Source organism: Protopterus annectens, chromosome 5.part0, assembly GCF_019279795.1.
Source record: "Protopterus annectens isolate FY-2018-M chromosome 5.part0, PAN1.0, whole genome shotgun sequence".
NCBI lineage: Eukaryota > Metazoa > Chordata > Ceratodontiformes > Protopteridae > Protopterus > Protopterus annectens.
Genome location: NC_056735.1, coordinates 1,541,349,274 through 1,541,371,595, shown reverse-complemented (window position 1 = coordinate 1,541,371,595; position 22,322 = coordinate 1,541,349,274).

The window sequence follows — 22,322 nt, the reverse complement described above, 5'->3', positions numbered from 1 at the left end:
ACTTACAGGCTTGTTTTCTTAAATGGAAGAATATGCTGTGAAATGTTGAACTCAAAACAATGTAGCAACATTTCCCTCTGCTGTAAAGATAGCTAAGTCAAGCATTTCTTGTCTGTCCTTTAAAATTGAAATTTCATGACTGTCTTTGATGTTTAAAATTCGGCTCCAGCCGGTCTAGATGAAGGCTTCCTGCCTATTGTTTTAAGGCTAAAGTTAATGACCAGAATTTACATGTGAAATGTCCTTTATTGCTCTGGTTTATGTATACGTGTAAAATAATATAAATGCAGTTTCTGTCAGCCTGGGAACACCAGGAAAATTAAAAAAAATAATGTAATGGGAATCAGGACTGCAATAGCAATTTAAACAGAGAGAATCAGAAGGCATTAAGCATTTTTGTCTTGAGAATCCAACTCACAGCACTGTCTTGCTCATATGTAAGTTATCTTAGACTTAAGTTTTCTTTTAGAAATAGCTAGCACCTAGAAAGATTAGACTAAGTGTTTTTCTGTGATGTCAGAACTTTACTACTGTGTTATTTTAAGTATTACTCTGTGATTTCTGAACTCTTGACTAGCACTGTGTAGAAGAAAGTATTGTCTTGTGGTTTTAATTATTTATTATTAAATATTTTAAAACCTTCTAACTGTGGCTGTTTTGTGTAGAGGTGATTTAAGCTCTAGAGTACATTGCATATTTATAGAATTTACTGTCCAAGTCACTCTAAATATGCCTTGACTGTTTAGTCACAACTGCCAATTGGATAATAATATTGCACAGTAATAATTGGGCACCATTTTAAGGGCCTTTGAGTAGCTGATAAGTATTAGTGGGAGGTGGCAAGTGGAACTACTGTTTAGTCTGGGAAAAAGGGGCACAGCTGGAGAAACTGTGACAGCCTTCCCAAGGAGTGTCTGTGTGGTTGCATAAACTCTTCTCAAAGTGCATGAGTGTGCATTTGTCAGCTACTTGGGCAGGGACACGAAGCACTGGTTGGACAGAGAGGGTGCTAGAGGTTTTAGCTTGGCCACTAAGCTGAGATCTGGACCCTATATATGTGCCAGTGGGGAGTTTTATTGGGGACCTGAAGAGCAAGGGAGCGACCAGCCCCAGACTGACTGGGATCTCCATGTGCTCTTAAGGGAAATTGCACTTTACTGTGTGTGTTTGTTATTGTTTCCTCATATATGAGACGCCCTCTCTGGTGTTACTTGTGAGGATTGAGGCTCTTTGATTGCTGGGCCAGGGCATGGATGTTACACTTTATATTACATGTGTTGCTGTATGTTGGCATAGTGCTACGAGGTTAAGCAAGATTGCATGGAGATAACCATAGCATTTTACCACTGTCACTGTTGCTTGGCATTGCTGCATGATGTAAAATTCTGTACAAACATAGAGGCCAAAAAGTGAAGGGATCCATTGTTTTTTCTGCCACTTATGTGTGTGATGTGTGATTCTATTTTTTATCAGATTATAGGTATTAAAATGGAGTAGATAGGAAAATGGCAAAATGGCGAGCAAGTAGGGGAAGAACAAAGCAAAGCAATACAGGATTGTGAAGCAGGGATATAGTAAAGAACCATAGCTATGCATTTCTTCAACAGAAAAAAAAGATCATATGTGCAGAATATTATCTGAATTTTGACTGTTACCTCCAGAGAGAGGGGTGAAAACAATGTAATCATATTGTATAGCCAATTGGACTGAATCAAGTGTGTCAAGAAGATGTGTGCGAAATGGACAGGTATATACAGGACAATTTTTTTTAATTCAGTAAGAGAGGATGAGAGGAGTGCTGCATAAGGAACATAGGTATGTCTGGGTTAGGTAAGTTATATAGGAGAAGAATCAAATTTAACCAAACAAGACAAACAAGAAAAGAGACAGCGATGGTTAGGGAGGGGAAAGGCTGGAGGAGACCATGATTGCTGTGAGGGTTGGACAACACAGGCTCATGCCAGTCAAGCATGGAGACAGCGAGAATCGAGTCTGCACCCATTGGTCTGTCATCACTGTCCCCTTACTCTGTTGGCAGCTGGAATGCTTGATGGTTTCTCCTCCTATGGACCATGAAGGAGAACAGCCTCTCCATCCAGCATAGGCATGGATCAATGGTACAGTGCCAGACCCTACATGCCAACCCAGGAATCTCCCTGTGGGTGATGATCACCTCTGCCACTGCTCCCAAAGGGTACCACTGCACCATCTTCCAGGTCAGTACCAGCTGATGGTACAGGTAGTGCAGGGTCAGCAGAAACAGTGCTGGCAGGTTGGCTCCTAGACATGCTGGACAATGGTGCTGGAGTCAATGTAGTGGTGGTAGGCTAATGCACTGCAGCTGGCTTACCTCAATGTGCTGTATAGCATTTAGTGACATGGTTCACATGGATGACATGGAGACATTTTGATTTCACATAATAGAAAACAAAAAAAGAGAGATAAGGATTGGGGTAGGGGAAAAATAGATAAAATTAATACCATCATATGTAACATACAATGCATTAATACAATTATATGACTCTTTTATCTGAAGTATTGCATTTAAGTAAACGTCCTAACAGATACACACTATATTGCAGATTGCTGATAGTAATCCTTGAAATGTGCATATATTGCACATGTGCATGTTCCAATTATACAGATTGCAGTTTACATCAGGGCATTTGTGCCACTGGTATAGCATTTTTAATTCAATGTAAATATTAGTGAGGAAATAACCATATTGTATAGTTGTGAAACATGGTATTTGTACCCACAACATCTGACTACAGTCTACCATTGGACTCCTACAATTGATTTGGGCTACAGACTAATACACACATACTTGCTTTTACAGTTTGGATATGCATACTCAATTTGATACAATTCTATAAAACATAAAAAAGCGCTATCTTTAACTTTTAAAGCTATAATAACACTTCTCTTCCACTGATTACATACCACTTACTTCCCTCAGTCTTGCCAATCAAGCAACATGAGTCTCCAATTGAACTCATGTTTGGTGGGAGCTGGGGGAAAGAACAGAAAAGAACAGAAGAGTATTATGCATACCAGTCTTGCCTATGTTTAGCTTTCTAAGTCTTACAAGTACTCTGTTGTTGTAATACGTGGACAACTGTGGGATGTCCACAGTATCAAACTCAGGCAACCAATGGTTCAAAGTATCCATTTTTCAATGTTTTGTCATTATAATTATGCCTACACTATTCTCCAGTGTGTTAGATATCAGTAGCACTGGATACAGCCTGGGCCAAACTATTCCACACCTGAGACCTGTACTGGGAGCCAGAATTGTCCAACTGCAGAAGCCCTTTTTAATGGCACTTTACCAGTAGTTCAATAAATGTCCTGGACTCATGGACACTCCACCTCTGTGCGCTAAACTTGGCACTATTTACTGCCAGCCATGTCTACCAGTCAGTCTTGAGCAATGGAAACTGATGCTTTCCCACCAATTCCAGTTATCATGTTTACTGGTAATGTGCAAACCTGAGCAACAATTTCAACTGTGTTTGTGCGATGTTAAGTGGAGCACAGCAGTGCCAAGCAGGAAGGAATTAAATAATTAAAAGTGGAAGGTTAATCTTACACTTGACCTTAGTTTAAAGAGTATCTGTTGATGTAGCCTGGAAAGATATATTGGAAACTGAAATAACTGTTAGGTGAGTTCATCTTGCAGACATGCACTTAGGTCATAAATGTAATTACCTTACACATTTCTTTTTGCTTTTATACACTGAGGATTCAAACCTAGGAATAAGGGACAATTCACCTTCTTTCACAGCATTGATTTTCTATCTTTCCCACAGCAGAAGTGCTGCTCAGACATAGTCTGGAATCATACAGAAATACAGGTGACAGTTTGAGCTGTTACTCATGTATGCGTGTGACCTCACAAAGTTATTGGATATAGATCCAGTTGTGTATGTGTCTTATGTAATTGTGAAGCCCATGCAAGTCATGATAGCAGAACTATACTTACAGAGATATAGTAGGCAGTATACCCTCAGTCATGCATCTGAAAATGCAATAATGATGTCTATCCCTCATGCATATAGTTCACTGTATCAGCTCCACTATCTAAATTGTTATAAGTGAGCGAGAACATAGCAGGAAGTGGAACAACAGTAAAAATGTATGGAATATCCCATATTAGAATCCAGGGCCATGTGTATGCTAGTCCTATACTTACACCTGTTGCCACAAAAATGGTGAAATAATACTCGTCTGTTTTTCAGTTTATTCCAGTAAACTGCACTGCCACAACAGTAAAAATAGGTTGCACACCCTTTACTAAAACCCAGGGCCATCTGTACTCCAACCTTACACTTACACCTGCTGCCACAGGACTAGCAACATTTCATTTTTAAATTTCCTAATCATTCTTAAGGTCTCTCTGTTAACCACCACACAAGGCCACTTAGCAGGTTTGTGCAGTATCCAGCATAATTAATTGAATGTAGCTGGTTTCAATTATTGTCTGTCTTTGTTCTGTCTGCAAGTGCTGGACGTCTGCAGCTGCAGGGGAACCTTGCTAAGTGATACACAATGGCACTAACTACTGGTAGAACACATAAATTGCAACAAGTTGTTTTTTACTGTTGCCCTTTTACGGATGCCTTGTTTGCAGGTGTTCTGCAGGTGTTCTGTCTGCTTCCTATATGGGCCACTAGTCCAGTTTGTGCACTGGCATTCATTTCTTCCATTTCCTGTGTTTGCACTAAGTGGACCATTGTGCAAACACTGTGCCTCCCCAATAAAAAAATAAAATAAAAAGGAAAAAAAGAAAAAAAAAAGGAAAAGTAGTTGAAATGAGGAAAAACAGTCTGTGACATCCACATCACAAAATGTTAGAAACATGAGATATTTCTACATAGGTCTGGATTTGAACTTTCACTCCAATGAACCTTCAGAACACAATAAGGATGCCTTATCCCTCTTTGCCACACAAACACCTTTGCAACAAGGAACTGAAATCATTCTGCATACAAACAACTGTTACTAATATGAAAGCATGGAAATTTTATTTGCACATTTATTTTTGGATGTAGTGCACTAAGTGATCACACAACCAGTTGCAAGTATGGCTTGCAAATATGCAGCTCTGTCTTACCTCTCTGTGATTGTTGCTCATTCTTCTCTTATCTGACCTATTATCTGAGACATGCAGTCTGTAAGCCATTCTATATCACTGCCTTAAAATGTGTGAGGATATTAAATGGCAATAATATAATATGCAGTTGCTAACAAATGAAGAGGGGTTGGATGTTAATGAACAGAACCTGTGAATTATGTTCTGCTTACTTACATTCCAACCTTGACAAAACTACATCTAACACTAAGTCTAATCTGACACACCCACTGGATGTAGGGCAGTCTGCATTCTTCTTCTTGTGGCTTTTCCTGGTTAGGGGTCACCACAGTGGATTACCTGTTTGCTCATGATTGGCAGTGGAGTTTTTACCATGTCAAGTTGCCAGCCTGGCTTCCAACCTTCCACAGAAGGCACACACATGCACAGACTCACACCTAGGGCCAATTTACAGTGTCCAATTAACCTACAGCATGTCCTTGAGATACAGGAGTAAACCAGAGCACCTGCAGGAAACCCACGTGACCACAGGTAGGACATGCAGACTCCGCACAGAAGGCACCCCAGCCGAGGATCGAATCAGGGAACCTCTTGCTGTGAGGCAGCAACGCTAACCACTGCACCACTGTGGCCACCCGTAAGGCAATCTGCATTACTTTTCTATTTTCCTTTTCCCTACCAGTAATCATTTACAGTTGCAATCCATTAAAAACAAGCACTGATGGAGAGCCTGTACTATATTTACATCTGCTAAATGGAGCCAAGTATTTGGGATTCAGCCATTCTAATGAGCTCACACCTTATTTGCATTTTTCACCATGCTGACAGCCCTGAATCTACACCATAAAAAGGCAACTGTGTAGCTAAAGAAACTGAAGGTGAGGAGACTTGTTTATGTGGAAAACAGAGAAAAGAGGCTATTACTTTGGGATATATCTACACAGAGGATTAATGAACTTCAGACAGTATGCCTGTATTTTATCAGCTATATACTGCATATGCTGAAATGTAATCAAGAAAAATCTGTTTTTATATATATATATATATATATATATATATATATATATATATATATATATATATTTTTTTTTTTTTAGTGAAGGCCTTTACACTTTTATCTATATGCATTAGTTAGAAATGTATTGATGATGATTGTGAGGAGGACGAGATTGTCGTGTGGTCATGACCGTTAGGGCCTTCGGTTAGCTGCAGAAGTACATCGGTGGATCGGTTTATAGATTGCTTATGGTTCCTGGATGGACAGGAGGAATGTTTCTGGTGATGAGTGGAATACACGGAGGTGGCAGCTGATGTTTATGTATCTGCAGTTGAACATGGACTTGAGAGTAGTTGTTGCTGGAGTTGGATTGTAGCAGTTGTAGTTTTTGGCACTGTCGGTTGGCTCATACTGTTGTTTTCTGTTTTTCTTGTTTATGTACAATTGATTTTTCATCTTTATTGTTGATATATGTTTAGCCTGGAGGAATGTAATTTTGTTCAGCTGTGCACTTGTGGGTACATGCTGTTGAATGACAATAAAGTTGAATCTTGAATCTTGAATGATACGGGCATGTTTGTCAGGGCATTTCACAGGTATACATGATTGGCAACAGCTTAAAATGAAATGTTCTTTTAAATCTGTCAAAATGTTTCAGGGGCAGTTCATTTGATGGCACTTTTTTCCATTTCATAGATGGTTTGTTAACAAAACATTGCCTGATCTTTGTGGGTTTTGGAAGCAAAGCTGCATTTCTGTTAATGGCACAAAGAAGGATATGTTGTTATTTTTACTGTTCTTTTTTACATCCAGTCTGTTGTTCATATTTCATATCACTAGACTGTTATATATGTTTCTCCAGTGGGTAATACAGAAATGGTAACTTTTCTGTTTTATCTTGGGACAGTTATTTTATAGTTATGTGAAACCTATGTGTATCATATTTCCTTTGCCGTTTAGGACGCCTAGGACTATGGCACCCATGCATCACAATCTCTGAATACCACCCTTCACTAACCCTGAGAATCAGGTCATTGCCAAAGCATTTAGATGACATGATGCCTTACTGCTTGAGAGGGGATGTGGTGATATGTCAGGCAGAATGAAAATCTGCCACCAGACAATTGCAGACATTAATGTAGTGGACAGCTACAGTAGGACATATAACCAGATGTGCCACAGGGACACTAACATGATCTAATCTGCATGGAAGAGAGCAACTGCATTGGCCCGTGATTTGATGGGTACTGGAGAGGCTGCTACAGACCCACCACTAACAGTAAATGAAAAGTTCCTGCCCACTGTCAGTGATGCAGATAGCTCCCAGGAAAGTGCAGAACAGCATATCCTTTACATTGGTGCTACTGTTTCAGGGACAGCAAGCATGTCCCAGGAGAAGCTTCCAGATAGGATTTTGCATTTCAATTGTAAAATGCTATTGTATAGTAAAACGATTTCAATTAATATGTTAGCTCTGTTTCACAAGAATTTTTTTTTTTTTGGGGGGGGGGGGTTATGGTTAACAACACGTCCGATTGATTACACATGGGCTTAGGTTGGACTTGTCATCCATGTTCTTGCTGAAAGTATAATTAATGGAGATATAAAGGGAAAAAAGAATTAACCATGTGTTACTGTTAATTGTGATGATGCTGTCCTTGCCTTTTACTTAACTTCTTCCAGGACCATACTGCATACAGCGCATACCATCATCTGCACGTGGTAAGCCAAACATTTCTATGTCAGTACTGATGAGCAGTTTAAAGAAATATTTTAGTGCTTGATGTTGATGGCAGAATTGTTGTGTGTATTGTTGTACTGTATAATACTGAAACCACTGTTATTTTGTTTGCATATATTGGACTATAGAAGTGTAGATATTAATTGTTCCAGTCTTTGTTGCTTATTATCACACGTGATCCTGATAGTGAAAGTGATGGACTTCTACCACCCGATGTATCAGCAGACTCTGATGATGATGGCAGCAAAACAGAGGCACAGTCAGGGGGTGCAGCGATTGTATTTAACACTGAAGTTGACATACAACTATCTCCTGAAATTCTATCAGACACAGCCAGTATGCCTATACCCACCCATTCCAGTGAGCCCTCAGATATTGGACTGGTGGAAGGCGAGACAATCGATCAGGGAAGTTTTATTACTGTGGCTTCAGTGCCTGTTGACTCTGGCTATAGCCAAAGTGTGGGCAAAGTGTCATGCAGGAGGGTTGTTAGGGATGCTCGGAGGAGGTCTGCTGTCCACCCACCACCTGATCCTGTGTCTCTTCCTGTGCCACTTAACGTATGTTTAGGGCCATCATGAAGGTGTAGGCACATTCCCATAGGTGTTCAGAGAAATGCTTATGGTTGTACATGTGGCTCAGGCCAACATGAGTGACTGCCTCCACTGTGTTTCCAATTCAGTTGATCAGATGTATGACACACGGGAACAAGCAGTGTCTGTGATGGAATATCTGCTGGGGGAATTGCATCCTTGTGGATGTAGGTCAGTCACATCATCTGCTGTAAGTCAATGTGGCCATTCCTGATCATGCTCCCATACTGGCAATACTTCCACTGCTCTGTCAATGGTTGAGCTATCCAGACCCAGACATGACAGGCCATGGGATTTTGGTCCTGGGCATACTCATGAGGGAATCTTGTCCAGCAGACATCAGTCATGTTCAGGTAGCAGCAGTACATCTGTCAGTGGGCATAGATGTGCCAGTTCAACTCCTGGCAGAGCTAGTTCTCATGCTCAGGGATGACAGCAATGAGCTGCCACCTCTACCATGCACAGCTACCTGTCTGACATACCAAGACATAGATCCAGCACAGAGCTTGGCTGTGTTCATGCAGATACTCACACCCCAATTTCATCTGGAGGGCACACAACAGTTACATGGTTCAGCCGTGAAGCTTAAAACTCATTTTGACTCACTGACCATTTGTTGCCTTATCCGGATGTCTGCTGCATCTCTTTCTTACTCACACACACTCACCAACCTTTTGCATCAGCCTAGGTGTCCTGCACACCTCCCACAACACCCTTTGCAAGTGATGATAATTGTGCCATATCCAAATTTTCTATCTTTGGGATTCAGGGATACATAAACTTTGTGTCTGATGCTCAGGGTGTATAGCTGACTTAGTGCTTAGTACATCTGCATTTGTGATGTTTAACTGGTAATTGTACCTTTAACTTATACGGGTCTTAGAAAGTTAGACAGTTGATAGCATCAACATTTTTCCATCTTTGTTGTTAATGATGTTATGAGGGTTGTGAAGTCTGAAACTGCAATGTGTATCATTACTTTCTAACGTCTATTCTTAATGATTTTCCACTACAAACGTATGGTGCTAAACTGGGGTTTGCAATAACCATCACTACTTTTGAGAGGTATGACTGTGTGAATCTTTGATGCCTGAGGTTTACTACTTAATAATGGACACATATAAGTCAAATAAGTCTCTGTGCAATCTCTCACCTTTTACTTGCTTACACTACCAAGTAACAAAATGTAGGATATGCCACTCATTCATATTATTATAAAATACACCCCAGGTTCAATACTTACCTTGTAAATCCAGCAGTTGCAACAGTTTTAGTTCAGGGCTGAGCCTGTCAAATGCTAGCAGTACACAGCCAATACTTTGGGAGGTAATGGTTATAACACTTGTCTGGCATCAATTTTACTATATTTATATGTACAAAGCAAAGTTTTAGGCCTTTAGATGGTGAATGTCTCTTAGCCAAGGAAAGAGTATATTTAGCATGCCTACATCTGCCTACACCCATGGCAGCTGCTGTTTCCCCCTTTGACACCTAACCTGTGTGTGACTGTGGTGACCTTGCCATTGGTGGTGGGATGTGTTCTCCTTCCCCTTTTAGATATTGCTGAAATTGTTTTCTCAGGATGATGCTGTGTAGCATGGCACATATTGTGAATATTTCAGTACATGTCCATGGATTGTACTGCAGGTCTCCCCCAGATATATCTAGGCACCAAAACCTTGACTTCAGCAGCTCAAACACACACGCTGTGATATTTCTTGTGTGTGACCATTTCTGACAGTTGTCATCAGCCATGATTCCAGTGCATAACCTGCATCCCCAGTAAATGAACATGTGGGATATCCCCCTTAGTAAACATCTGATACAGTTGAGAGGTGTGCCAGATATGTGAGAGATGTGTGAGAAATATAATAATGAGTGTGTTTAGGCTGCTGAAGTCTGGTGCCTAGATACATCTGGGGAGCCCTGCAGTAAAATTCATGGACATGTACAGAAATATTCACAGTATGTGTCATGCTACACAGTATAATATTGAGGAAACTCCTTCATCAGGATCAGCAGGGGGAAGGGGCACATATCCCACCACTAAGGTCAAGGTCACAAGAGCCACAGGCAGATTAGGAGTCAGAGGGGGAAACAGCAGCTGCTGTGGGTGTAGGCAGACATAGGCGTGCTCAGTATGCCCTTACATTGGCTAAGAGATGATGCACAGTACACTCACTCACCAGCTAGGAGCATACAACCTTCCTCCTACTCACGTAAATATAGCAGCATTGATGCCAGGCAACGCACAAAACTGTTACCTGCCCATGTATTGGCTGTATATTGCTTATATCAGACAGTGTCAGCTCTGAATTAAAACTGTGGCAACTGTTACATTTGCAAGGTAAGTCAACAACCTGGTCTGTATTGTTTAATAACATGAATGTGTGGCATACCTTGTATTTCGTTAGATGGTATGGTAAGCAAGTAAGAGGTAGGAGATTTGTACAGAAATTACTTTAACATGTGACAGCAAAGACTTATTTGACTTATATGTGTCCATTACTATGTAGTAGGCCTCAGGCATCAAAGATTCACACAGTAAAACTGGGAACAATAGCTTTACCCCTTTATATGTCCATTAACTATACTTTCACCAAGAATGTGGCTGACAACTGCAACCTAAGGTAATAAGTGTAGCAGTCTTCAACCCTCCCCCCAAGAAAGACGTGACACAGAAGTAACTTATTGATTTCAATTATTTTACTATACAACAGTATTCTACTGTTGAGATACTAATGCCTACCTGGAAGCTCCTCCTGGCATGTGCTTGCTGTCTCTGAAACTGTTGCTCTGACATCCAACACATGCTGTACTGCACTCTCCTAGGAGCTGTCTGCATCCCACCCAGATATTAGCCAGAATCTCTTCATTGAGTGCTAGTGGTGTTTCCATAGCAGGCCCTCCTCAGTAACCATCTGGTTATGGCCCACTGCAGCTGCTCTCCAACATGTAGATCTGATCATGTCAGTGGCCCTGTGGCACATCTGTTCATATATCCTTCCATGGCCACCCACAGCATTCAGATCATCTACTATATGTTTACAAACTTGTGTCCTCCCCGTCCCCTTTCCAGCAGAAAAGCACTATGTTGCCTAAAGCATCCACTATAACCTGGTTCTCAGGACTGCCTGGATGGCATACTCCTAGGTGTCCTAAAAGACAACAGAAGGATAATACACAAGTGTCACAAAACTACTAAATAATTATTTCCAGATAAAACAGAAAAGGAAGACAGTCAGTAGTACCCACTGGAGAAACAAAAAACAGTCTAGAGATGTGAAATACTAACAAGGGTAGGATGCAAAACAAGGACAGTAACATGAGTAACATATCCTTGTTTGTGGTATAATAGTAACTCACCTTTGCTCCCCCACCACCAAAAGAACAGTCTATTCTTGTTTATGCCATAACAGTAACTCATATTTGCTCTTCCCACCCACAGAATAACAGACAAATGACCCATTGTGCTAACAAAACATATTTGAAATGCTAAAGTGCTATCAAGGGAACCATGTCTGAGATATTTGTACATATTTATAACACATCATTCCGTTTTCATGTATTGGCAATCTTGTATACTTCTAAAATGGCTTGCCAAACATGCCAATGCAATCAGTACACTTCTAACTAATTCTTACAGATAAAAGTATAAAGGCTTTTGCTTTAGTTTTTCTTAAATACATTCCAGAATATACAGTATGTAGCTGACAAAATAGAAGCATAACTTCTGAAGTTCAGTACTCCTTTCTACAGATATATCCTGAACAATAGCTTTTGTGCAATCTTCCCAATATAAACAAGTCTCCTCAACATCTGCTGGCCTAGCTACATGGTTGCCTTTTTATATGGTGTAGATTCAGGGCTGTTAGCATGGTGAAGATGAAAATAAGGTGTAAACTCATTACAATTTATCAATCCCAAATACTTGGATCCATGTAGGAGATGTAAACATAGTGCAGACACTCCCTCAGTGTTTAGTTTTAATGGATTGCAACTGTGATTGATTAGTGGTTGGGAGAAGTAAAACACAACAGCACTGTAGGTTGCCTTACTTCCACTGAATGCGTCAGGTTAGATTTACAAAGGGTTAGATGTAAAGTTGTAAATGAAAGTAAGCAACACACAATTCATAAGTTGTATTCCTTAAATTTCAATCTGGTCTTCATTTGTTGGCAACTGCATATTGTATTATTTCCACTTAATGTCCTCACACATTTTAATGCCAATGATATATGATGGCTTACACATTGCATATCTCAGATTATTGGTCAGATAAATGAAGAATGGCCAACAAACACAGAAATATAAGACAGAGATGTTTATTTGGAAGCAGTAATCATGACAGAGCTGTATATTTGGAAACAGTAATCATGACCGGTTGTGTGATCACTAGGTGTACTACATCCAAAAATAATGAATGTAAAATAACATTTGTATGGCTTGATATCATTGTAGATGCTATTGCAATTGGTTGTGTACAGACCGAGTTCAGTTCTCTGCTTCAAAACTGTTTGTGTGGTAAAGAAGGATAAGGCACCCATCCTGTGTTCTGAAGGTACATTGGAGTGAGGGTTTAAATGTAGATCTATGTAGACATACTGGGTGTGAGCCATCCTTTTCTTGTGTATATTTCATACATTGATTTTCCTAATTTCAATTACTTCCCCCTTTTGCTGTTTCTCCTTTTCTGTCTTTGTTAGTCTAATTTTTTGGGGAGCCAGTGTTTGCACAATGTAGAACTTAGTGTAATCACTGAAATGTAAGAAATAAATGCAGGGTTTGGCTTTGCTTATCTTGTTTGTGAGAGGTGCAGTAGCATGCAAACTGGACTTTGCAGTCTATAGCAATGAACCAAATAGACAAGTATTATTTTGACCTTCTTGTGGCAACAGGTGTAAGTGTAGGACTGCCATACACATAGTCCTGGGTTTGAATACAGGATATTCCATACACTTTTACTTTTGTTCCACTTCCCATTATTGTCACTCTCACTTATAACCATACCTCTTAACTTTCCAGATTTTCATAGAATTGAGTACAATGCCCCATTTAGAAAGTACCTCACTAGACACCTGCAAAAACTGGAGAGGCTGCAAAAGTACCTCATTAAGAGGATCATAGGCCTTAAACCCTTGTCCTATATGGACAGAGTAAAAAAAAATCCAACTATTCTCTGTCTCATATCATTTACTTAGAGGCGATCTCTGCTTGACTTACAAAGCCATGTCTGACTCAGCTCTGTTAGAAATACTACATCTAAACAAATCTCATTCCACCTACACCACATACTCCAGAGACCTCAACCTCATTACCACAATCAACAGAACATGCTGGAGGGACAGATTCATAACCCAGGGACTGCCCATACTATGGAATAGACTTCCCATACATGTCAGACTGAACACCTCACTGGCCCTCTTCAAGAGAAATCTTGATGAGTGGATGGGAAATAGCAAGCTCACCCCGGGGATCACTCCAATGGATCTACTTGACAATGGCATTGGGAACTAAAGTCTAGTGGCATGATGCAAGGGTAATACTATGGGCTAGGCTTGTAAAGGCACCAGGGCCATTAGTCTAGAACACACCTATGAAACTATGAACCTATGAATGTCCAGATTTGTGGCTAAAATTGTTGGTCAGTTCCTCATAAAATCTGTGGTTTTCTGGCAAATCACTGAGATTATCTAAGGACTGAAGTCACTTAATAATGACATACATTTGAGTTTCAGTCTTCAAATCCTTCCGAAAATGTATGTTAAGGAAAACCTTATTACTCTACCAACTTTCTAAGTTTATAAGAACAATATATAAAATATGCCCTCTCCTGAACTCCGTCTCTATTACTCCCACCTTTATTACCTCTACTGTTATAGCTTGCAACTTCTTACATATTCCTTCTCATATTCTTCCATTCATTTCCTCTTATATACTACAACTTCTGCAACATCACTGTCTTTCATAGCTGTAAATCTCAGTCATTATCTGAGTGCTAAGAATTTTATATTCATCCATACTATGCCAACTATAGCTGTACTATATTGTAATTAGTTTGTGTGTATCAAGTGTGTGTTTATATTCTAAATGTACTACTGTTAAGAATTATTTTTCTCTGTCTGTGTGTATATACTCAAATTGTGTGCCTTGTGATGTACTATATATTCTATTTGTGTTTCTTGTGGAGATTTTCACCCCAGGCCACCACTGAAAATTAGCTCTACTTGGCCCAGTGAACTTTTCTGGTAAACAAATTGCAATAAATAAATAATAAATAAATGTCCCTATTTTCAGGCCTTCATCATTCCATTTTGTTGGGCTTTGTCCAGATTTCCTACACTAAGAAGTTGAGAGGTATGCTTATAACACTTAAGATCTAAGTCTAACTATCAGACTCCAAGTCCACACTTTAACTCTGATAACTGATCCTATCTTTACCATTCCACCAACCTCTACCACTTCTAGCACCTACTTCTTAACTCCATACTCCCCACTACAATCTAGGCCTATAGCATCACATCCTCCTATAATTATCTTTCAAAACATACTTAATTCAAATTAGATTTCTATTCACAAGTAACCTTAATTAACATGCTTTTAAAACCTTCATCCATCTCAATTTTACTACTACTACTTCTAAAACTTACCTATCTCCACTACCTCACCCAACCCAGTACCTGCCACCATTCACAACTCTATCATACAACCAGCCATCTAAACACCCCCCTCTCACATTCACACTCACCTATCTCTCCCCATCTATATTTTATAAAACACCTCCTATCTTTCTCTTATAAAGTACTTACTTCTCATAAACTCTCCATCCCCATAGCTACCAGAAACCCCTTCTCCATCACAACAGTACCCAACCCTTTTACTAAACTGCTTAATTACCTCTCTAACCATATCCTTCACCTAGTTACCAATCTCTCATCAGGTGATATCCATCCCAACCCAGGCCCCTCTACCTCCACCACCATACGCAAGCCTCTATTACTTACTTCATTAAACTCCCAAAGCATAGTCAACAAAATAGCAACCCTCCATGCCTGGCTCACATATAATAAACCTGACATCCTATCTATCTCAGAAACATGGCTAAAACCCTATATAAAAGACTCTGAAATAATTCCACCTAACTTCTCTATCATTAGAAAAGACAGGTCCCACAAAAAAGGCGGTGGTGTAGCTCTTCTATTTTCAACTTCCTTGTTAATTACTCCCTATGACAAACCTATTCCACACTTCAACAATGCTGAATTACTCCTCACTCTCCTACAAATCAATAAGCATAAACACATATGTCTTGTATCCCTCTATATCCCCCCAGGTGACAATATCTCTACATTAGAAGATATCCTCTCCTGGCTCTCCAGCAACATTAGTAATGAAACCATAATCTTAGGTGATGTAAATATCAACTGGACCTCCATTCAATCTCCAACCAACCCCCTTAACATCAACCTATATAATTTTACCCAGCTAATCAACAAAGTAACACGTCCATCTAAAAACCTTTCCTGTGGCAGTATACTAGACTGGATCCTAGTCTCACACCCCCACTATCACTCTGACAGTGGTACTCTTCCCGACGCTCTAAGTGATCATATGCCCATCTTCACTTACCGACTCCCCTGTATCTCTCACCACCCCCACAATTATATTACTACCCGCAACCACAAAAATTTTAACCCAACAACCTTTTCAGATTCTCTAAAAGCAATTAACTGGAACAATCTAAGGACATTATCCTTAGAAGACGCAGTTTCCCACTTTAACTCTACATTCTTAAAAATACTAGATTCCCAAGTCCCCTTAAGGACAAAGCGAATAAAAAATAATTCTGCCCCATGACTTACCAAAAACACATTAGCAACCATGCACCTTAGAGATAAAGCCTGGGCACTTTACCAGAAAAGAAAGACCCCTGATTCCCACATTGAATACAGAACCCTGCGAAATAAAGTAAAAAAGCTTACTATCTCTGACAGACAAAATTACTTCTTTACCCTCCAAAACAATAATAAAACAAATCCACAGAAATTCTGGAAAGGAATCTCTACCCTCCTCAACCCCAGCAAACCACACACCCCTACCTCTGACCCAAATGCCCCAGATTTAGACTTGGCTACTCAATTCAACTCCTTCTTCATTGACTCTATTAGCAAACTAACTTCCTCTTTTCCTACTTCCACCTTACCATCCAATACCCCCTCACCCTCTCCTGCCAAAAGCCCACCATGCACTTCTCTTCCTTCCCCATTCCCATCTACTCACTCTATATCCCCCAACTCTTCTCCCACTCTAACTTCCTCATCATCCTTACCAGCATCAAATACTTTCCCTCTCCACTCTGCTCCATTCTCACTAAAACCTATACCCATTTCTACAATAAAGAAACTCCTTCAAAAATTGAAGCCCGGCACTAATGCACCTGATAACATCCCCTCATACTTCCTAAGCATAGCTGCTGAAGCAATTGCCTATCCCATAAGCATTCTCATCAACCGCTCAATCCTGGAATGCACAGTGCCCCAACTCTGGAAACAAGCCTTTATCATCCCCCTTCATAAAGGCGGTAATAACTGCAGTGTTAACAACTTCCGCCCCATTGCTATCCTGTCCCCCATTTCTAAGCTACTAGAAAAAATGTGTCCAACTTCAACTACTACCACATCTTTTAAACAATAACCTTCTTACACCTACACAACACAGCTTTAGGCCAAATCATAGCACCATGACAGCCCTCCTCTCCTATCTTGAAACTGTAAATAAAGCACGTGATTCCGGCCTAATTGTCTCTACCCTACTACTTGACCTCTCTAAGGCCTTTGATACTATCTCACACAGTCTGCTCTTAACTAAACTTTCCAAACTTAACCTTTCTCCCTCCTCTGTGAACTGGTTCTCCAGCTACCTATCTAACAGACACCAAGCTGTAAAATGGAAAAAGGCCACTTCCTCTTTTCTTAATACCCCCACCGGAGTTCCCCAAGGCTCCATACTTGGTCCTCTTCTCTTTAACATATTTATAAACGATTTTCATAAATCTATCCCATTCTCTAACATCATCCAATATGCTGACGATTCTACCATTATCTGCTCTGCCACATCTACCCCTAAGCTTCTAAAGCTCACACAAGAAGCTTTCTCAATTACTGAGCATTGGATGAAAGAAAACCACCTTGCTCTCAACGCCTCCAAAACTAAACTCATGGTATTTACCCCCTCTAAAACTACTCCCTTCGATACAAACAAATTCTTGATTACTAGTCAAAACAACTCAATCCTAGAACTGGTATCTGAAACTAAGTTACTTGGTGTCCAAATTGATAACCAGCTTAATTTCAACTCCCACCTACAACTAAATATTAAAAAAACCCACAAAAAGCTGGGTATGCTCTACCGCCAAAATCAATACCTCACAAAGACCTCTAAAATCGCTCTCTCTTCTTCCTTTCTTATTCCCTCCCTTCTCTATGGATCACCTCTCCTAACTAATCTTCAGTCCTCTCTAAAGAAACAACTTTCCTCTTGCTACAACAAAATCGCCAAGTTCGCTAACAGCCACAGGTCGTCCACCCATCACTGTTCCTCTCTCCAAAAACTAAACTGGCTTGAACTTCCACATCAGCTCAACTACATTCAGCTTACCCTAGCCCATAAGCTCTTTAACAACCCCTCTCTTTGCCCCTCCCTGTCTTCTGCTTTTAAGTTGCACCTACCTGACAGAGTCTTAAGGTCAAACAATCAAAACCTATTAGAAGTACATAAACCAACACGTCCCCCAGGCAAAAACCTACTATCCTTTAACCTAGCTCGTCTTTGGAACTCACTCCCACCATCCATTCATACCATCTCTAATCTTTATATGTTCAAAAAATCTCTTCACACACATCTTACATCCCAATGGGAATGCTCTTGTTCCCATCCATCATAAAACTATGGAACTCTTCATCCTCCATTCATTCATTTGCTACTCAACAAAGCCTACATACTTATTACTTCCTTCATAACTAATTACACTACACAACAAAACAATTCTACCTCTTTAAAGCCCTAACACTCCTCTCATTTATTTTACTTCATTTAATAGATTGCATTATTGAATGTACCTCAAATGTAAAAGCAATGACTGTACTCTCTTTTCATTTGTATAAGTATCTTAGCTACCTATTGTTTATACCTTGTCTGTTGGTTTGCTTCAAGAGCTTTTTCAATTGTATGTACCTTTTCTGTATGTCTGTTTTTTGGAGCTTTTCTCCCCAGGACTCCATTGAAAACGGGTTCTTTTAGGCCCAATGGACTATCCTGGTAAAACAACTGCAAATAAATAAATAAATAAAGAAAGAAAGATAGTGCAGCTTATATTAATTATATGTATGAGGCCTGATACAGTAGTATTGTGTCAGTTATTTAATTATTTATCTATGTATTATCACATTTATTATAAGATGAATGACTGTAGGTAGACTGTGTACTATATCTCTAAGTATAATTCTGCTGTCTGGACAGGCATGGCTTTCACATTTGCCTAACACACATACACAACTGCTGTACATCCAATAATCTTGAAATTGGAATTGGAATTATGTAATGTCTCACTACTTGACATTATTGCGCTCCATCTACCATCATCTAAATGCAGTGCTCAGGTGTGTGCACTGCCGAGCACCATGTTTGAGTGATGGCGAGTGGAGCCCAACACTTTCAAACAGTGTGCATACCCCCAGTAAATTCTATAACTGGAATTGGTGGTAAAGCATCATACGCCATTGCTCTAGATCCATTACAAACATGGCAGGTGTGTGCAGGGAAGATGCCAGGTTTAGGACACAGAGGTGGGGTATCCAGGGCATCAAGATTTTTATTGGACTCCTAGTTAAGAACCACGAGGCCAGGCTTCTGCAGGGGGACTATTCTGGCTACCAGTATAAGTTGGAGGCTTGAGATAGTTTAGCCCAGGTTGTAACTAGTGCCTCCGGTATCCCGTGCACTGAAGAGCAATGTAGGCATCATTAAAATGGCAAAAACAAATAAAAAACCAACAACCAAGAAATGGGACCAATAACTAAAACAAAGCAATGAATAAAAAGCAAGTTCAGTCCCAACAAGGCAGAACATTAAAACACAAATTTAAAACAACATTTAATAACACAGGGTAAGTGCTTTCATGGTTGATAACAGCTTCATCAGACAACAGCATAATGACAGGATACAGTTTAAAATGTAGAAATGACCAATGAAAAAAACAGTTTAATTAATGAGAACAATTATAACATTTAAAGTGCTAAGGTGCTTTTAATGTTTTAAAGGTCTCTGTTTCAGAAAAGGTTTCAAGGAAACCATATCATTGATACCAGGGTAAGTGCCAGCCTTAAAGAACAAAATCCACTAGGTATGAACTAGGTAGTTTTTGTACAGGTTTGTTCAGGAAGGATGTGAGGAAGGATGCTTTGCTACATAGACAAAGCATGCATCCTAGACATATTCCACAAAATGTCCTTAAGGGACAGTTTTTGAGGTTGATGAGGTTGCACAATGATGATGCTGAGTTAAATGCATTTGTTAAATTTAAACAGGATTTCTTAGAGAAAGGGTATAGTGAGAGAGAGGTAGATGAATGCATCAGGCTGGTATCTCTTGACAGACATAATAGAAGTAAGCCTTATTTCTCTGAGGCACCACCAACATCCTCTATGTCACAGGGAGAGATTAATTGTAGGAAGGTTAGGTTTCCACTAACTTTCTCTAGTAATTTCAACACATGTTGTAATATTATAAAGAAGAATTGGAATATTCTGTATGCCAACCATGATTTGAGAGATATTGTTGGTGATAAACCTAACTTCTCGTTTAAGAATAATGGAACAGTTAAACAGCAACTTTGTTATAGGAAAGAGAGTAGTTTGCTATTAGAATCTCACAGGGTTAGTAGTTTTCCATGCAGACACTGTGAGGCTTGCAAGCATATATATAGTGCACTTAGTTATTTACATCCTACACTTCGATGTTCTGTTGAGTTTCATTTATATGCAGACTGTAGTACTAGTGCTTTGGCTAAACATGTTGATGAAGCAGGACAATGCCACTACTTCAAGTTTTTTGTCTTGGAAATAGTATTGGAAGTGAGCAGGGGTAGTGATTTGAAATGTAAGACAGAAGCCTGTGAACAAAAGTGGATTTTGTTCTTTAAGGCTGACACTTACCCCAGTATCAATGATATGGTTTCCTTGAAACTTTTTCTGAAACAGAGACCTTTAAAAGATTAATAGCACATTAGCACTTTAAATGTTATAATTGTTCTAATTAATTAAGCTGTTTTTTTTTTTCATTGGTCATTCTACTTTTTAAACTGTATCCTGTCATTATGCTGTTGTCTGATGAAGTGGTTATCAACCGTGAAAGTGCTTACCTTGTGTTATTAAATTTTGTTTTAAATTTGTGTTTTCATTTTCTACCTTGGGACTGAACTTGCTTTTTATTCATCATTAAAATGACCTACAGAAGAGGAAGAAGGATACACTCAACCACTGGATCAATGAATTTAGAACACAGGACATCCCAAGACTGTGTAAGTATCATGTACAGAGAATAGTTGCAAGAATTAGAAAGCTGAATACAGGCTAGACTGGTATTCATAATGGTCTTCTGTTATCTTTTTTCCATAACTACAAGTGATTGTAAGTGCAATATCCAAACCCATGGGGCTAGATTGGCAAGGATGAGGGAAGCATGTGCTATGTATACAATTGAAGAGTAGTGCTATTGTAGCATTAAAAGTTAAAGATAGCTTTTTTTGCATTTTAAAGAGTTTTATCAAATTGAGCGTGCATATCACAACTGTAAAAGCAAGTATGCCTGCATCAGTCTGTAGCACAAACCAAGAGTACAATATTAGACTTTAGTTTACTCAGATATTGTGGGTTCAAATAACACACTTCCCAACTATATAATACTGTTAATTCTTCAATAATATTAAAATTAAATTAAAACCTGTATACCAGTGGCACAAATGGCCTGTTGTAAACTGTAGTCTGTATAACTGGAACATGCATATGTGCAATAAATGTGCATGTCAAGGATTTTTGCTGTAGTCTGTAGTATCGTGTGCATCTGTTAGGAGGTGGTAGTCTTAAAAGTAAAAGTTAAGATGCTAGAGACACATAATTGTATTAACGCATTGTATGTCACATATGAAGGTACTAATAATATATGTTTTTTTTTCTCACCCTACCATTATCTCCCTTTTTTCATTTTAATTCCTATTGTTTATACTAAATATTTTTGTGTCTTTTTTATTTTATTTTATTTTATGAATATATTGTTTATTTTTATGTTATTTTATTGCATGAATTAATTTTTATTTTATTTCATTATTTGATTTTATGTTTTTATTTCTTTTTTTTTCATTTTATGTGCCCTCAACATGTGTTCACAAAGACTGTGGCGCCATTTTTAACATCTTGTCTTGAGCGTTCACATTTCCTTTGGCCGGTCCTGCAGTTGGGCTGCTTGATTTGCCTCCCATAAATCGCTCTTGGTGCTCCCTCCCTGCCTTTAAGGTACAAGGCTACCTTCCTGCTATACCCAGAGGACACCAATGAATTTGCCTGCTAGCCAGGCTTCAAAGAAATACTACTATACTGTGGACTTCCCTGCACAAAAAATTGTGAATTAAATCGCTCCGGGTGCTCCCTCCCTGCCTTTAAGGTACAAGGACTACCTTCCTGCTATACCCAGAAGACACCACTGAATTTGCCTGCTAGCCAGGCTTCAAAGAAATAGTACTATACTGTGGACTTCCCTACACAAAAAATTGTGAATGTACGTAGCCTTACTACAAATATCCTGTAGAACAATCTTTACTACCTATGTGTTAGTGTGATCTCC